Source organism: Malaclemys terrapin, chromosome 1 (assembly GCF_027887155.1).
Source record: "Malaclemys terrapin pileata isolate rMalTer1 chromosome 1, rMalTer1.hap1, whole genome shotgun sequence".
In the NCBI taxonomy this organism is placed as follows: domain Eukaryota; kingdom Metazoa; phylum Chordata; order Testudines; family Emydidae; genus Malaclemys; species Malaclemys terrapin.
Genome location: NC_071505.1, coordinates 302500106 through 302519116, shown reverse-complemented (window position 1 = coordinate 302519116; position 19011 = coordinate 302500106). Strand labels below are relative to the sequence as shown.

General features: G+C 37.5%; 1 protein-coding gene across 3 annotated transcripts in view; it reads left to right on the top strand.

Moving 5' to 3' along the window:
* Positions 1-19011, top strand: part of NBEA (neurobeachin) — an 817568-nt gene that overhangs the window by 608043 nt on the left and 190514 nt on the right. The window lies entirely within an intron of this gene.

The following is a 19011-nucleotide window of genomic DNA, read 5'->3' as shown; positions in this document are numbered from 1 at the left end:
TTCTCTTTCTAACCAGTATTTAAATGTGTGGGATATTGCTAGAGAGCTGTTGCAGTATCTCTTTAGCAAATGCTTTGTGCTGCTACATACAAAGTAACGATTTATCTAAAAATAACACTTTCATTGTTCCTCCCCCCCTAAACCCATTAATAGGTACTTTAGTATCATGTGAGTTTTCATAGTTTAATCCTTTTTCAAAAGCTTTTCAGAATAAAAGCTTTAAATGGTCCTCAGTATTAATTTGATGTGACTTCTGTACAATATGGTTTGAAACTCTCAGAAGCACATTTTTACAGCTTGCCCTTTTTCACTGGATCAGTGTATGGAAAATACCAGCTAAATGTTTAATGGAGTCTCTGCTGTGAGTCTTTTTTGTTGTCTTTCAGATGCTATAACTTTCTAGTGGTTTTTATTTATTGCCCTCATTATTAAGCCAGATTAAAAAAAAACTCTATGTGTGTTGTTTGTCCACTGAATTAATGTTTTTGAAAATCCCACTCAGAACATTAATTTTAAGTCCTTTACCTGTATTATGAATCTAATTTGATGAGAGTTTAGCTCCAATAGTAAACTCTGCATAATAAATGGTGATTGTGCTCTAATGTTGGCTGTGTGTGTAGTCAATCAGATCTTTATTTACATTTGGACAAGGGTAGCTCCAAGGCCTTGAACATCCTTAAATAATCTATGTTGTTTTTTTAAATACTCAACTGTCTGTGAAGTATCAATGTACTCTGAACTGACAAGAAATAACTTTAAACTTGATCTGTCAACTTCTCATTCGAAAAGGGATTTGATTTTCTGTTTTGATTGTTACATTTGTGATGCCTCTTGAAATTAAGTTCTGGAAAACCTTTTTGTCTCTCTCTACTTTTATGTATTTTATTTTTTGATAGAGATTTTAAAGGTCCACTTTGCCAGATGCTACATTAGAACGGCTACAACAGGAACAATGTTTTCTTTCCAGTTAACCTGGTCTTTTGCATAAATTGGTGCCTCTAGTGAATGAAGTACATTTAAGAAATAAGTGGCAAATTGTAGTAGATAGCAGCTTGCTTAGGATATTCAAGCTATTATGACCTTTGTTCATCCAAAATGAATCAGGTCTTCCACATAATGTAAGACTTCAGAAAGTCACAAATCTTGGCGCTTCAGTAGGCCTGTTTTGAAAAATCAACTTTACTGTGGCACAGACTGGTTCCAGACATTTGCCTGTTAAAGGAACCTTCCACCATGCTCATGATGGCCCAAAATGGCCATCTGAATATGGAGGCTCTTTTTCTAAATTTATAATGGTAACCCAACTCTAAGATTTCAGGACCTGCAGCTTATGAGCTGGCTGTGCTTCTGGCAAAATATCAGTAAACTCAAAGACAAAAGTACTCATAAATTAGCCTTTTACAGAAAAATTTTATGGCCTTCTGCAGCTTATCAATTTCAAGATATCATGGAGTCTTATGAACATAGCTTATCCTCAGATAAAATAATGGATTTCCTGAACATGCTCAGTGCATATCACTGACTTCCAGAGAGATCCTCATAGTCCAAGTCAATGCAGTGTGTCCCCTGTGGACCATGTGTGATTTGCAGAAAAAAAGTGGGTTCCACAGCCACTACATGTTAGGAACAAAGCTAATCTACTGCCTTTTTTTTTTTTTTTTTTTTTTTTGCTGATGAACTAAAACAGCAAGTAATTTCTATTTATCTATCAAGGAAGATTAAAATAAAAGAAAATATATGTAAGTAAAACATGGAAATTTATATGTAAATTAGGCTCAGGCATTGGGCTCTTGGCAAGTTGTCACTGCAGCCCATAGTGTCACAAACATTGGGTTCCTCTGCCAGAATTTATATAACAACACAGGAGGAAAGACAACAACATGATTTATGCCTCTCTGCAAGTTTCAGGAACATCATCTGGGGCCAAAGTGACAGAGATTTGAAGGTATCAATGGTAATCAGGCTGCTGGGGTGCAGCCACCAAATTTCAGTCAATTACAAAGCTTGAATTTTAGATTAACAGTGCCTTCACATTCAGAACTTCTATAAACATCCTGTATTACTGTGTCTGATTTTCTAGTAATGTTTAATGGTATCTAATACTGATCCTTTCTTATAAGTTTATACATGTTCTTTTTAGATATTATGATATTTGAATTATTTTTTTCATTTTTAGCCATCATGTATCTTGTTCTTTTGCAGTATTTTTTCTTTCTAAATATACAGAATCAGATGTTAAAAAGTAATTACAATTTATTGCTGTCATAATAACTTGTGTATAAAATTGATTACATAGTTATGTAGAGGAGTGTTAAATGTTAAGTGCTTTGGATGAATAATTTTTTAAATTCCTTTTGGAAGGAATATGTACACTTTGTGTGTACAGCTAATTTAGTTCTCTTGAAAGGTACTGGATTGACAGCCCCAAAGACCAATGTCCTTTATTTATGCCTGAGCAGCAGCAGAGCAAGTTTTCCCACACTTCCCTGCCAATGTGCTTGACCACTGATCTGAAGGAACCCCCTGTGGGGTAAGAGTTTAGTAGTCTTCATACCTATTCAATCCTTGGACTCTCTGCTAAGAGTGCAAAAAAGTGCCACGCCACTTGTGGTAGTACTTTTAGTGTTGTGGACACCTGTCTACTGTAAAGTGAAGTATAATCGCCAACTCATTTTACACAGACTAGTCAACACCAATCAGATGGTGATGATTTTCAGTCACTACAGACCAAGGTCAGTAGGTCTTATTGTGGTCAATGGCAAGATCAGGATTTGGCTCCCTGACTGTATTTTAACTAATAAGTTAAATGTCAAATGCCCTACCCAATTAGCAATCTCCCAAACCATCTAATTTTCTTAGGACTTTTTTCAGATGTTCCTTGACCTCTTTTCTGTCACACACTAAAAGCAGAGAATAGCTCAGTGCCTTTTCCAAATGGAAGTCGCAAATGCTCAATTTCTCCTCTGGCTTATGCAGCGCAAAGCTCCTCTAATTTTAGTGGGAGTTGCTGTAAGTTTAAATCAGGAGAGACTTTGGCTGAAAGGCTTTCAATGGCATAACTCAAATCATTAGAAAAAAGAAGAACAGGAGTACTTGTGGCACCTTAGAGACTAACAAATTTATTAGAGCATAAGCTTTCGTGGACTACAGCCCACTTCTTCGGATGCATATAGAATGGAACATATATTGAGGAGATATATATACACACATACAGAGAGCATAAACAGGTGGGAGTTGTCTTACCAACTCTGAGAGGCCAATTAATTAAGAGAAAAAAAACTTTTGAAGTGATAATCAAGCTAGCCCAGTACAGAGTTGGTAAGACAACTCCCACCTGTTTATGCTCTCTGTATGTGTGTATATATATCTCCTCAATATATGTTCCATTCTATATGCATCCGAAGAAGTGGGCTGTAGTCCACGAAAGCTTATGCTCTAATAAATTTGTTAGTCTCTAAGGTGCCACAAGTACTCCTTTTCTTCTTTTTGCGGATACAGACTAACACGGCTGCTACTCTGAAATCAAATCATTAGATAAGTTCTGATCTCATTTATGCCAGTGTAGATCTGGAGTAACTCCATTGACTCCATTACATACAGTGAATTTACACCTGTACAAATGAGAGCAGAATTTGGCCTACTGTGTACAACATATGTTAAACATCTGATTAATTATTTTACACTATTTACTCAACCATGCTATGTGAAAGATGTGAATTTAAATGTGTAAAAGTCAGGAATTTCATAGTTATGGTTCTTTGCACACATGTACATTCCATATTTTGTATCAATGCATATACTGTTAAATTTATGCCATGAATATATGTTCAATGTGTCTGTGTTGCAATTCAGTTTCCTTACTTTTGTGCATGTATAGTCTAATGCATAATGTTGCATTAATAGGTTACAGCTTTTTTATTTTATTTAAAGAAAACTAAAACAGTGAGTGATGATACATACATTTATTTTAGTATGGGATGTAAGCATAATCCTCCCAACAAACCCAATTGCACTTTCATATTGTACATCCATCTTTTCAATATGCAATATAAGATTAAAATATTCAAAACTCTGAATATAAACACAATAGCCTTTCACTGTGCATTATGTGAGATTCAGATTTGTTTTCACATGTATTCATAAGATATTGAGTCAAATGTTTATTTTAAGTCTCATCATGCGAGGCACATTTCTTCATTTCAGTATGTGATGCTCCATATTGTAGGTGCATAACTGGGGCTTTGCACGTAACTGTGTTACTGAGTTTTTGAAAAATCAGTTAGCGTGCATGCACAGTATGTGGTTCTTGAAAAAACTGATAATTTTAAATCATATTATTTCAGATGTATCAAAAGTTCTCGTCACCATTAAGATCTAAATGTATAGCAAGTTTTAAATTTTACAATGAAACTAGTTCCAAATGATCCAGTCAAGTATGGAAAATGTATTTAATTCGTATTCAGTTCTTCAGAATGGTTAAACAATTTACAAAAACAAAATAGAAACACTGCACTCAGAAAAAACAAGCAAATAAAAAATTCATCCCAAAGAATATTTTCCCCCCCAAAAGTTACAAGCAAAAAACGGACTTATAATGAAAGTGTCTCTAGAGCCATTAATATCTTGTGGTGACAACACTATATTATATAGTTAAATTTTTCTGAAGTACTGAGATATATGAGGAAAAGTGTAGACTTTAACATCATAGTGAAATCACATGGCTATGCAATATGGGCTGATAGTTATTTTTATCTCACTATATCAGAGATAAAACTCCTACTCCTTTAAAAAAAAAATCTAGAAAGGCATCTCTTCCTCAGTTTCTGGACTCTGCTTTGCAGAGCCCCTCGCCCCCCCTTCTCCCCAAGCTGATTTTAATTTTATATCAAAGAAACCCTTGAGGTGGAAAGTTAGGGAAGACGGCATGGGTCTGTAGCAGACAAAATGTCGCTTGAATTTTGCTGCTCAGTAGTTTGATATACTCATTTGCTGATGTGAAATGACGAGGGCTTAGAAAGCAGGGTTTTGTTTTTTAGCTGTCTGTAGACCTAGTGAGGCCTTACAGAACCCAGTCAGCAGGTCATTAACTCTGGAGAAAACAGCTTGCATTAGTATGCTCTAATCCAGTATAATTAGTCAAATTACTGCACGCCGACCGGCTTGTCATGTGTTGTCAGATTTGGCATGCATGCAGGATAGCCTGGGTCCCTCTGGAATGCCACCCTGGATCAGGGAAAACTGCTCGTTTCTAGTATTGCTGATCTTTTGGTGAGGAAAGCAAACTGAATCAGCAGCCATAGACGTTTTTTTTTTTTCTTCCTGGTCTGTCATCATTTTACTAAGAGATAAAGAATTCATGCTCCAGGAACAATTTACAGTTAATTTCTGCTACTAGAAATAGAGACTGTTCTGTTGGTTCTTGCTACTTCTCTATAACAAAACTGGGGATCTGCTGTGCTACGAGATTAGCCTTCATAAAAAGATTTAAAATAAATAATTACAAGAGGATCAGCTACAATTACCTACTACACTCTGACACAGATTATTAAACTACCAGTGTGTGTGTGTGTGTGTGTGTGCATGCATGTATATGTGCCTTTTTCCAGTAGAGAAGAAGGTTATTAAACGATAAAAGGGCCATATTAGCATAAATTTACAAGTGCTCTTGTTCTGGCGGCATGATAAAAACCTGTGTTACCTTTGCATTAACACTGAATTGCTTGTTGTGCTTTTGGCAATGACAGATAAGTCAGTGTAATTCCCCATCGCAACGGAAATGATGCTCCAGATTCCAAACGCATCCTGAAGATGTCACTGACAATAATCTTCAAAGAACGGCCAGTGAAAGTGGGCTGTATGTTTGCAGGATGATATACTGCAAATGACAGGAAGAATTATGTGAGTGAAGACGAATCTGTAACATATTATTAAGCAATTTCACGAGAATAACAGGGATAAAAGGATAATGGATGAGGGTGTCATTATTACCTTCATGTAGAGGGAAAGCAAAAGCAAAGGTAGGGAGACAAGATTAATTGAGGAAGGGTGAAGCATTCATTGCTCATCAGCTCTTTTGTACTCCATGCTCCTGAAATTCCAGACAAAAAAAAATTGCTCAGGGCTGCATTTTAATGCAGCTGGCAAGAATGAGCAGAAAACTGACAGGGCACTTTTTAGTCAACTTTCAGTTTCCATAAACACACAATGGCTATTACTCCTTGAGTGTTCCAGCAGCCACAACATGAAACAAATGGTAGGTTCTTTCTTCTTTTGAGCTACTGTTCCCCCCCCGCCGCCCCCCAAGCTTTCACACTAGACGCCTCTATCGGCTGATGGGAGGGAAATGTATTGGTTGTCCTGTACACAGTGTTGCATTTGCACCCTTTTAAATGTAACACCGGTATGTATAATAGTTGTGTGTAGAAGACCTTCTTCTAAACAGAAAGGTAGTCAGGGACCTGTTGTAGAATTAGTGATGGTAATGCTATGAAAGACAAAATTTTAAGTAAGAGTTGCCAGCATTAGACCAATAGATTCAGTTGCCCTTCTTAATTTCGGTATGCATATTTCTAACAAAATAACAACAGTTTCTATCACAGAATAAAAAAAATCACCAAGTATTTTCTCTGCTGTTTGAAATGTTTGTGAATATTATGAAACTTTTGCTCAGTGGAAATGCATATTTTTTTCTAGTAAATAAGGTTCTCTTTAGAATGGCAGTGACCACTTTAGTTAAGGTTACATAATAGTTTCCTCTCCATGATACTATTTTTAAACATTCATAACTTTCCGAAACTTTCATCTTTCAAGCTGAAATTTTACAGACTTGGTCTCTTCCTAAAGTGAGTTTGAGTTTGATGGAGTGCTATTTTTTGTGAGGCGGGAAGGGAGGGGGTTGTGGATTTTGGGAGGGGGAGTGGAGGGTGGTTGGGAAGTTTGATTAAGACTGATTCTGACATTTTGAAGTATGAGGAGAGTGAAGTGAAAATGTATTTCCCCACTATTTAAAAAATGACATTTTCCAATGAGCTTCAGCGCTGGAATTGCTGCAAGTGGAAAGTTGAAATTTGATAGGGAAACAGCCCTTGATGAGGAAGGTGCCTTTTGGGGGCTTTCTTTGATGAAACCTGTTTTTGATTTGATCAAGTTATTCACCTTTACAAATAGCACTCTGTTCATGTGTAGTAATGGGCAAATCTAGAGTACAGCATCCACCCTAGGAATCAGGGCAAAATATGGGATTTCCAGCATCCAACACCACATTCACTGAATGAGACTGTAAGAGAAGCTTTTAGGAGTGGTGAGGAAGGAGGTTTTTATTCAGAAACAGCTTCCATAATAGCAGGGCAAACACTAATAAACAAAAAATTTTAGAAAGGAAAGTAAGCTAGCTCTTGGATTCCTTTAACATTATATTGCTGAGGACATGTTTGAATGAGGACAGACACTGATAGAAACACCAGACAGAAATGGTATTCAGTATTGCCATTCCATGTAATTAAACTAGTAAGAGTCTATGGGCAGGTAGTCCTAGTAGACTAGACCAGTCAAGGAACCAAATGAGGTCCAGACAGGACCAAAGGCTCAAATTCCATCACTTGATTGGTTTCCTTAGCAGTCCACAAGGTCACACGCTCAGACATCAATCAAAGCACCTTGCTGAAACCATTCTTTCTTTCATTTAGAAACTGGGCCCTCCTTCAGACAAGTTGTCCCTTTGTGCACAGTAGTTAAGATTATGTTCAGTTTTATGTTCAGTTACTTGTTCATAGTTTGGAATGCTGTTTCCATATTTGAAAGGCCGAAAACTACATCCATCCCGAGTGCACAATCAAACAACCCTTCTAAGCCTAGCAAGAATTCATTTTACTCTGGAGCTAAATATCAGAAACAAATTCAAATTGGAGAGACATGCCAGATTTTTAAAGCCAAATTAATGTTTTACCAAGGAGGTTAGGCTGCAGAAATCTCCAAAACCTTTCCCCCAGCACACATCCTGAGTATTTGGCTGTATCCAGCAGATCTCCTTGGGGCTGGGTGGGAAAGAATCTTGCTCCTTAGTCATATCTCTCATGAAAGAGAGAGGCCAGTGGATGTCTCCAACCCTTCTGGAAAGAGATATGCCAGTGGATTCATCACCCGGGCCTGTCCCATGGCCTACTTCATCCCATCCTCAAAGCTCTACAGCACATTGGCTTGCAGGGAGCCCCTGCATAGCAGACTCTAGAGCATGCAGAGGGTGAGCACCTGCTGCATGGGCTCCCCAAATCCTGCTTCACTCTCCCCGCCACCACCCAGCAGAACCACATTTCTCTGACTTCAAAGAAAATCCTCCAGGCCTGTGAGTTGGTAGGGAGGGAAGGATTTCCCCCCTTCTACTATGAAAAGTGACACACAAAATAGCATCATGGAGTTCCATGTTTGTCTCTTTGACCTGGAGTCACAGAAAAATCTATTTACTCAGCTTACAAGTAAAATAAAACATCAAAAACTATTTCCCCCCTAATTGTCATCCCTAAGAATTTACTGTACATTCTGTGCAACTCCGCTATACCACATGTACATGTGTCATACATGTCAGTTGGGTCAGTTACTCATGATGATCTGCAAGCAAGAAAGAATCCAGTTTGACTTTCAGATTCCTCATTGAGTTTGCATGTCTTTAGAAAAAACTCATCCTTTTACTTGTAAACTGAAGGCAGTTGATCTGATATAAATCACAGAAACACTGAGGCCTGGTCAGGGCATTGTATTAAGATTCCTTTGCATTTCCATTCAATACTATAAAATTGCTCCTTTCCTCCTCCTAGCCCTGCTGATTACTGAACAGGATGGGTGATGTATTTTCTTTTTCTCTGTTTCTGCTAAGAAAGGCAGGTAGGGATCTTAGTGCTGCTTCCCACACTTTTGCTTTATTTGTGTTAGGGGTTGTTTCTGTAATCAACGTTCCTCTCATTGGGTCTAATGCAAAGTTTATGGAAGTCACTGGAAGTACTCCCACTGACTTTAGTGGACTTTGGATCAGGCCTTTTATGACGGAAGTCAAGTTGGCTAAGAATTTTGATCAAAACAATGAACTTGAGCAGAGCTATGTATAATGCCCAGAAGCTGAAGCAACAAGCTGAGAATCATTGTTTTAATTTGAACAGTTGTCACTCATCACAGAAAATGTTCCCATCCTTTGTGAATACAACCCCCTTAGTTCCATACCTTGGGCATACTGATAGTCGCCATAACCATCATCTCCTTCCATTGAATTTGTCTCCAAAAACCTGTTCAAGATCATACTGCTGCCAGGTTTCTCCTAACCTTATTTCAATGTTCACATTTTGGGTTAATTTTTAAAATAGAATACTTTTATATTACGATATTTGTGTATATTGCTGATGTTTCCGTTCATAATTTTTTTCCCATGAGAGGAGCACTTCTACCTCCCCAATGGACAAATGGGTTATTTCAGCTTAAACCGGAGCTCATCCACAGGAATTCCCCATGATCATTTTTACAGCATTTAAAATGTGTAGAAGGGCATTATTTACATTCACCTAGGTTTATTTAGCTGCCTTTGTTGTTGCAGAAAGACAGATCACTAGGGGTAGGGTCTTGCGACGGAAAGATATAAAAATTTAGAGACTGTCCAGGGAATGTTGTCCTCCTCAAGACCATAAAGAAAGATTGCAACTAGACCTTGTTGAAGCTTCCTGAATTTTGAGTTTGAATGATTTTTGCCTTCAAAGATTCCATTTTTGATGGAAAATACCCTTACATTTGACAAAAAGATCATCAAAAAATGTCAGGTCTTTTACTGACGTGGTTGAAAGTTTTCAACAATAAGAAAAAAATGAAACCTGAACGTTTTTCATTAAAAATTTGTAAAAATTCCCTCCCCCCTGTTTGTTTAAGCAGCTCCAATGGCAAACGACTTGATTTTTTTCAAAGTTTTCTAAAAATAATCTCTTTTTATGTCATTTATTTTTAAAATACAGTTTGCCACTTTTCTTGGTAAATGCATTACAAATCATTGTTGTGGCACGTGTTTTTCATTTGTATACATACATTGGAAGATTAAGCTGTCCAAACAGTGAGTCTCAATTTTGACTCAGTGAGCTATTTCATAAATTAATTATTAGGTCGCCTTTATGATTATGAGCTATAATCTTTAAGCTATATGTTAATGTTGGCTTTCAAGGGTAAAAGGCCACTGCCAGTAAAGAGAAATTTGCATATCCTTGCCTTCTGAAGCAAATGGGTGTATCTGCTCTGCAGTTCTCTCTGGACTGTCAAAAGGCAAAACAAAATTGCCTCTCTCACATTTCTAGCACTGGGCATTTTCTCCAAATCAAAGTGTTCCTGTTATGGTTTTATTCAGTATAGATCCTTCAAGGTACTCTCAGCTTTTGCCAAAGTCAATGGAATCCACACTTTTCAGGATCAAACCCTAAATCAGCGTTAATATTTGCAGTAATTGATATGGCATATTAAGGAGTTGTTCATTTGTGAGAGGTTTAGAGAAAATTGCTGTTATATCTGTTACCTGTGGACTTAAATGAGCATAGATTAAATAATTTAAGCATAGCAATAACATGTGCTGAATTCTCCTCTCAGTTATACTGCATATGCTCATCTAATGAATCAGTAGGGCAGCACCAGTGTAAAAGTGAGAAGAAAACTTGCTCACTGATTTCATGGCTGCTTTACTTCTTCAGTCTTCCTCCAGCTATGCCTGCTCCCTTTTATACAACTATATGCTTATTTTGGATAATGACTGCGGGCATAAAGGCGGGAAAGTAAGGATGTTGTTTTCCCATGCTGTTGAGTTATTTTCACTGCAGAACCATCCATTTGGAAATATGTCCTCAGACTTTGACTCCACTTGCCTGTTTTCCTCCTTCATAGCAATGGTGTATCTTCTAGCTTACTTTCTGGAGAACAAAATATGAAAAAATCAATAAAGCTCAAAAGAAATACTATTAATTAAATTAGATTTACATATTTTGAATGTGTACAAAAATGGTGAAATATTACTAAGTTCCAAAGGGACATTTCTTTTTTAAATTACTTCAGAGTTCTTGAGAGAGGTAGCTAACATTGAAAATCACATTATCAAAAGGTAAAAACTAGTGATTAACATTAAATTTGGATAGTAGACACTTGAGTGCTTATCAAGCTAAAAAAAGGTTAATATTTTAAAGCGAGGCTAAAGGTTGACAGGAGAAAAATTGAGTTAGTTTGCAAAAAAGAAATTTGTTTCTTTAAGTGAAAATTGGGGTCAGGAGGCCAGAGCTCTCCTTTCTTCTAGCTGAATGAAATGAATTAAATAATGCTACCATAATGCAGCAGCACGGATGCTAATGACAAAACAGTACATGGAAGTTTTAGATTAAGATACCGTGTACCGGAAAAATAGATTGTGTCTATAAATGCTATTTCAAACTAATGCCTTTTTATGTCTCATCTGTTTTTCAGATAGAACATAAAATGGATATTCTGATCATTTGCGGACATTAAAAATCCCATAGTACCCTTCACAACTACAGAGGTGTTAGTTCTGATATTCTGGCCAAATTCCAATTTTAGTAATTATATTCTGCCTACCTAAAGTTCCCATCTTTTCAGAAGGATATAATATCCTTTATCACTTTGTGACCCACACTGTTGTGTAGTCAGGGCCAGCACAACCCATTAGGTGACCTAGGCGGTTGCCTAGGGCACTAAAATTTGAGGGGCGGCAACCGCGATGGTATTTCGGCGGCGGGACCTTCCGCCGCCTCTGTGGGGGGTGGCATTCCGGGGTGGGACCTTCCGCTGCGTAGGGTGGCAGAAAAGCTGGCGGCGCTCCTGTGTGTAGTGGTGTTACACGCTGTTCAGCAGCTGCTGAGTTCTACCCCAGTGGTGAATGCATTTCATTGGTGGATTAGTGGTGATTCCTGTGTGTGATTAAACAGTAATGCAAAGTACCATTATTAGTCCACATCTAATCACAGGAGAATATCTGTGTGTACAGCAGTTTTGAAATCCACCAATCTTTGCTAGCCCTCGGCACGTCAAACTGCACCAACCAACATGTACAGCAGGTTATCTGCTTTCCATGTCATTCTGTCTAGTACAGCATCATTTTATCTCCTAAAAATATTAAGTGGGCAACTTTTTAGCTGCTCTCCTCTTCAACTGAGTTCAATATAAAGGGATTCCTCTGAAGTATCCAGCTTTCTGCTTTCTTACTTCCTAATTTCCAAAAGGAAGTTTTTTTTCCTCAATCTGTATTTTCAAAAACTTGAACATACCTATCCAAAGATTGAAAATCTTCTGTTGTCCCTTCTCTGGGTTCTCAGATGTGATTGGCACTTTCACCTAAAAGGAAGCATAATTCCACAGTTCCATCTAGACTGCTCACAGACTGTGCCTCATATTTTAAATTGAGGATAGCCACTCCCATTTGAGTTTTTACTTTCAGTCTGCCTGTGGCTTCCTGATACAGACAGTTTTGTCCCCTCTGAACGAGATTTCTCAGGACTTGGGATTCCATACTTGTTCTCCTGTATCATTCTTAAAGGCCAGTTCACGTCTTACTCTATATTATAGGCTTCACCGGAAGTGTCACCTACTCTCTGAGCACAGACTTATCCATAAAATAATGAAAGGCAAAGATCAACCATCAGAATCTGCAGTTCACTCACTCTCTTAGCTGATGGGATAGCTACCAGAAAGGCCACTTTTAAAGCTTGCTGTCTATAACACCTTTGTTTCCTGGATTGAAACAGGCTATAATAATCTTGTTAAACCTACGTTTAGATACCAAGTTGGAGTGAAGAGTAATGAAGTGGAGGAGCGGCATGCTTAACTCCTCTAACAAAAAACATGACCCAGGAGAGGTAGAGGTATATAGAATCAGCTGCTGTATATACACTGACTGAAAAAATGGCTAATAATGCTCTTAAATAAAGGAGATAATTCAAAATTTTAGGAAACCAATTAGAAATGGCAATATATTTTCACTTGACAAGAAGTCAGAAAATGTCCTCCACTAATGCATAAGACTTTTTTCTTGACAGTTTGTATATCTAAAGAAAGATCTGCTGTATCTCTGTAGACCATTCAGTACCTATATCTCAGAAAGTTCAAGAATCCAAGCTGCTAAATGGACACCCCTCATGACTGGATAGAAATCTTGCTATGATTCTGAGACAACCGATCTAGACTATCAGTAAGAGGATTGGAGGTTCTCAGGGCCTGCCCAAAAGATCTGAATACCAAAACTGATCAGATAAAGTCATAACAATTTAAAAAGCACAGGCTCTCTCATCTTATTTTCCTGAGAAGAAGAAAGGCAAACCACCTCCTTGCACTCAAGATTATCAGAATGACATCTCTTAATAAGGTTCTTCTCATGAACAAAATAAAGGACACACTGTTGACTTTTGTGGAAAACACATAATGCCATGGTGTTCCATCTTTTTGAAGATGGATATCATGCCAGAATCTTTCAGAGGTTACTTGTTTGACAGACAATCTGAGTCACAGGTTTTAAAGGCAGCATGTTTCTCTTTTTCCCCCCTACATGAAAGGGAGTGAGGTCCTACCTCCTCACTCCATATTTCTTCCTAAGGTAGTTACTGAGTTTCATTTGAACCAGTGAGTTTTTCTCCCTGTTCTGTTTTCCAAACCATGTAACCAGCTTGCTGAATTGAAAATGCTAAAATGTATAGAATTAGATGTTAAATGAGCATAGAGTTACTGTTTGGGAGTGGGAACATTCAGTAATCTCTAGATTTTTCTTTGTGTTTAATGTAGGGTGACCAGATGTCCCGATTTTATAGGGATAGTCCCGATTTTGGGGTCTTTTTCTTGTATAGGCTCCTATTACCCCCCCATACCCCCCGTCCTGATTTTTCACACTTGCTGTCTGGTCACCCTAGTTTAATGACTACTGGAAGCTATCTCCATCTATGGATTTTCTAAATAGATTATTTTATTTAGACCTATTGCTTTTTAGCTAGTCTCTTTTAGCTACACCCCTGCTTCACCAGTTCCAAGGCAAGCTTCTGTGGCATGTCTGCAACATGTCTTGAGTAGAGATTTGCAAGACTGCTACATGTTGCTCTGTTCATATAGTTTGAGGCGCTACACTCTTTATTCAGCATTTCAGTCTAAGGCTTGTTTGTGCAGAACATTTCTGTAATTTTTGTTAAATTAATACTTGTCAGCTCTTCCTCTTGGGGGTTTATTGCTCATTAATCTCCCAGAGTGGAGATCAGCAAAGGCAATTTTTGAAGTAGACAGAAACGTTACTTACCTGTAACTGTGGTTCTCTGAGAGTATATTGCCTTAAAGAGATACTCCCCACCTTCGTGCCTCAATTCTTCAGAGTCTTGGAATGAATCTTTGAACGAGTGGGAAAGAGTTGAGAATGTTCGTGGTAGGGACTCTACTCCCATTTTTACTATTAGGCATAAATGTTGTTCCACTTGGGGAGCTCAAAGAGCCACCATTCCTGGTAGGAACCCTTGCATTTGGAGAAACACTATCTGTAGAAAGTGAAATTATACAAATATGAGTACTCTCAAATTTTCAAAAGTCGAGCTTCACCAGTGATAGCACGTATGTGTGTGTGTTTTCACTCACACATATGTGCATGTAGAGAGAGGAAGAGGCAATTGAAGGTCTAGATACAGTGTATATATAGTCTTATTTTGACTTCTTGTATGATAGTTATGGTTAACTTTTGTACATGTGCTTCTGTTTTAATAAAGTCAAGAACACACGGTTCCATTAATATGAACCAGCATGAATGCTGGCAGGTTCTAGTATAATACCATATAAATGGTGGTTCCTAGTATCTTCTGTTTAATTTCTTTGTGAAAAAAGTATGTAATTGAAACAAAAAGCATTATTTCTATCTTAATTTTGATTATTATTTTTTCTTGAGCCCATCCTGTCAGGCTGAAAGCGTGAAAGTTATTTTCTGGTGCTGTGATTAGATTGGGGCTGAACTCTCCAGCTGGCAGACCTGTCTATGACTGGCGGCGGCCTGTCCCCAGTGCTTGTCATTTTCTGACATGCCTGACAGGATGGGGACAGCAGCCCCAGACAGGTTCATTAGATGGTGTTTTCTGCAGCTGGTCTAAAAATAATAATAAAAATAAAATAAAATAAAGGCTGCGCTTTGTCAAGGCCCAAGCTGAAGGGGCCCTTCTTGTTGGTTTAAACCAAGGCCTTGTTTTGACAAATTTTGATCTGTGCAGTTTTTAGATTTTCTGACATATTTTTGTTTTCATCCCCTTTGGCCTGCACTCTTTGTACTCTGCCTTGTTGCGGCTTCAAAATCCTAACACTGTCTTCCCAAGAGAGCAAGAAGCATGCTTACTGAGGGCTTGCAAGAAAAATAGAGCAATACAGAAAAATACCAATAATTGTTCATTTCCATGGTGATCAACAACAATGGGAGTAAAAAACCAACCTTAGGACTCTCAATAAACTAATTACAAGAAAGGTTAAGACTTTTATAGTGCCAGAAACATGCCATGCACATGAGAAAATAGTATAATGACAAGAAATCTACACTGTTAAATACATTGCTCTCTGATGCTGCCAGAAATTTAAACTGTCTTCCTTATTTTGCTTTTTGGAAGCTTCCAGAGTTTGCTGATGGCATTGACAGGCTTTGATAGAACGTAACAAAATTCAACTAGAGTATCTTTCTAATTGGTTTTAATTGTTTTGTGATCTGTAATTTGAAAACACTAGACTTTATCAGTAGTTGCTGTATTTTGTATAGCTCAGTGTGTTACTAACAAAATTAAGTGGATTCAAACGGTTTATAATTTTCATACTTTTGTATCAAAGGTTTACCAATTTTATAGTTAGTCATGGAAACAAAGCCTTTTTACCCCTTAAAAACGAATAATCTTTTATAATCTATTATTGAAATACTTTACTTGGTGATTATTCTTATCATGTTGAACCTGTAATTATAAAGTTGCTATTGACATCTTTAATTTACAGACCATTGTCTATAGTCTGTCTACAACCTTATCTGCTGTTTCCTTGGAGAGAGTCATTTAATTCTGGATATTTTAAGTAGTTAAAACATGTCCACATGCAAGACACATGTCTAGTTATTGGGGGCGGGGGGGGGAAACAAATGAAAATCTGTGCTATTTCATTTACTTTGCTTCTTTGCTTAGAGCGTTACAGCCTTTTATATTTGGTGTATTTAGCCATTTATGGTGTAAACAGTGCTGCTGAAAACCAAGCCCTTCATTCACAGAAATCCTACTACTTACCTTTCCTTTGTATCGTTAGTTACTGCTGCTTTAGTTCATGGTCTCTATGACAACTGTTTAAATTGGGATGGGCAACTGTCATCTGGAGTATTACTGAGAGAAAAGTGTTAGTGAGCACACAGTCCCATAGATAGAGCATTTCAATATAATCCAATTTTAATTGAGCTCCAGAGACTTTGATGTGCTGCAGAAGGTTGGGAGAGAGTTATTCCAGGGAGAAATTAAAGCAGCCCAGCAAGGCTTCACTACTCCAGACTGTCACCATTTTAAATAAGCATTAGCATCAGACTTAACCTTCCCCTATGAAACATCTCACTTCTTTTTCAGCCTTTCCCTGTGTTTTGCCATATGTATAACGGCAAAGGCACTTTCATCTTTTTATATACATTTTTACACCCTCTTGATTAGGTTTGAAAAGCATGTACTGGACCTGAGATGCATCAGAGGCTGTCTGTTGGACCTTGCTTTGCAGTTCATAAAAAGAAATAGAAAGCAGGCTAGGGATTAGTTTGCAATTGTCAGCTGGCATGTGTTGGATTTTCTTTTTAAGACTGCTATGAAAGTAACCTGTCCTGGTGCTAAAATGTTGAGTGGGAAGTGGTAATTATTTTTAGTTTGGACTTATCATGGATTTCTTTTTATGCATGAGTAGATAGGCATTTATTTGAAGACAGACTTTATGAACAAAAACACATTTCTTCCAGAGCCACATGCACAGCAAGACTTTTGTGTATGGAGTATAGTGATTGAGAATAGTCACATGAGAATGGCAATTAGTAATCAGAATTGTATATTTAAAAAATGCACGTGTGTGTGGGAAACCGAATAGCAGCTCTTTAATAGAATGTACATTCAAATAATTGATTCAAATCTCTTTAGTTATGATAGATTTTTCTTATGTAATTGACCTGTATTAGAGTATTCCATTACTAATAATGACATTCACACATACAAATAAAACTTAGAATGGAATAACATTACAGTAATAAAACAAAAGCAAAGATAATCACAAAATGAAAATGCTATGTGTCCTCAAACACCTAGGCACAAATAGTTTAGAGGAGCATACCCTCATATGTTGAAGGGTATAAGACATTTTACTACAGGTCAATTTTCTTGTCTTTAACTTCTGACATAACCAAAATATTTTAATGTTTCTTGTGTGTTCAGATTTCTTTGTCTTTCAGTAACATGGAGCCTGATCCTGCAAGATACTGAGTTCTTCCTCTGAGTTGCTGAGCCCCCCCTCAGCTTCAATTGAAGTCAGTAGGAGTTGAAGATGCTCAGCACCTTTCAGAATTATGTCTACAATGTGTAAATTATTGCATAGTACATTTTATTCTTTTCTTAGAGTGAATGTAGTGCTCATCAAAATCAGAGACTTAATATCAATAGCTAGAACCAGTTATTCTGCAGATTGTATATTTTTCCCATACAATGTTAGGGGTTTTGTTGACTCACTGAACCAGTTGGCTTGTTACCCTCGTGGATATAAGGAAGGTGGGAATCTAGGCCATTGAGAGAGAATTTAGGCTGTGAGTTTCAGCAGTCCCAAGGTAGGAATGCTAGGAAAAGCCAAGCCCAGGAGAAGGTTTGAGCTGAACTTTGTTTTGCTAATTTCTGTGTTTATAAAATCAAACCCTAGGAAAGGGTGAATTTGTACTGTACACCATGTAGGGATTATGTTTGAGAGAAGTTTGGGAACAGCTCACCTGCTCAAAGGCACATAAGAGCCAAAAGCTACTAAGAAGCTGAATCTCTGCTGAGGGGCTGAGAGTGGGAATAAACAGAGAAGAGATCATGCAAAGTAATTCTGCATCCTGACAGGTGCTGCAGTAATCTGCACATTTGGAGCTCCACAGTTCACCACAGGGAAGGTCATGAGTATGCCAAAGGTTATGGCCTGTGGATCTGCACATAGCACACTTCCACATGGCTACAAATGCATACAGGAGGGAGTAATAGGTAATCTGTACTATTCCCCATCCATATCTATAAGTAGCTGAACATGGCTGGAGTGGATGGATGCCCTGCAATTCGTTTCTGGTTTAAGACAGAGGATTCCTTCCACTCTTCTCACCAGCCTTGCAGCACTCCCTTGTTGTTTTCATGAGTAAAGCCTGGCTCAGGATTGGACCTTAAGAAAATGTTTCACGGATCCAGGCAGCCTGGCCTTTACAGTGGTTCAGGTTAAACACCAAGCTGATAAATTAATATCTGAGTGTACAAACAATATATCTGGATATCTGTACATATAAATATTATTATTTATATTACGATAGTGCCTAATCATGCCCAGGACCCTATTGTACAAACACACAAATACAGCTGTGTTAATTTGAGTGATTTATTTGACTGATTACATACTGAGAACATTGAAATAAAATCAAGTAGTGTTTCCTCACGTAATCATTTGGTTCTATATTATATATTGATTTCTGCATATTGAGGTTATATTTTTCATTGATTTTACTTTGCAGTGCTTAGTTGCAGTGTGATTGGTGCTTTATATGGTAAATGTGCGTTAAAAATGTGTATGTATGCATATTTTTATTTCCTTTTTAAGCAAAACAAGGAAAATGAAATGCAGAATATAATTGTGTTAGTTTATGGTTTGGAAATTTACTAGCACTTATATCAGAATACTCAGAGTCTCAAAATATTCATAGCTTTGTCTTCTTGCACACAATTTAATAAGGCATGAAAATAATTAGCATATACAGTAACA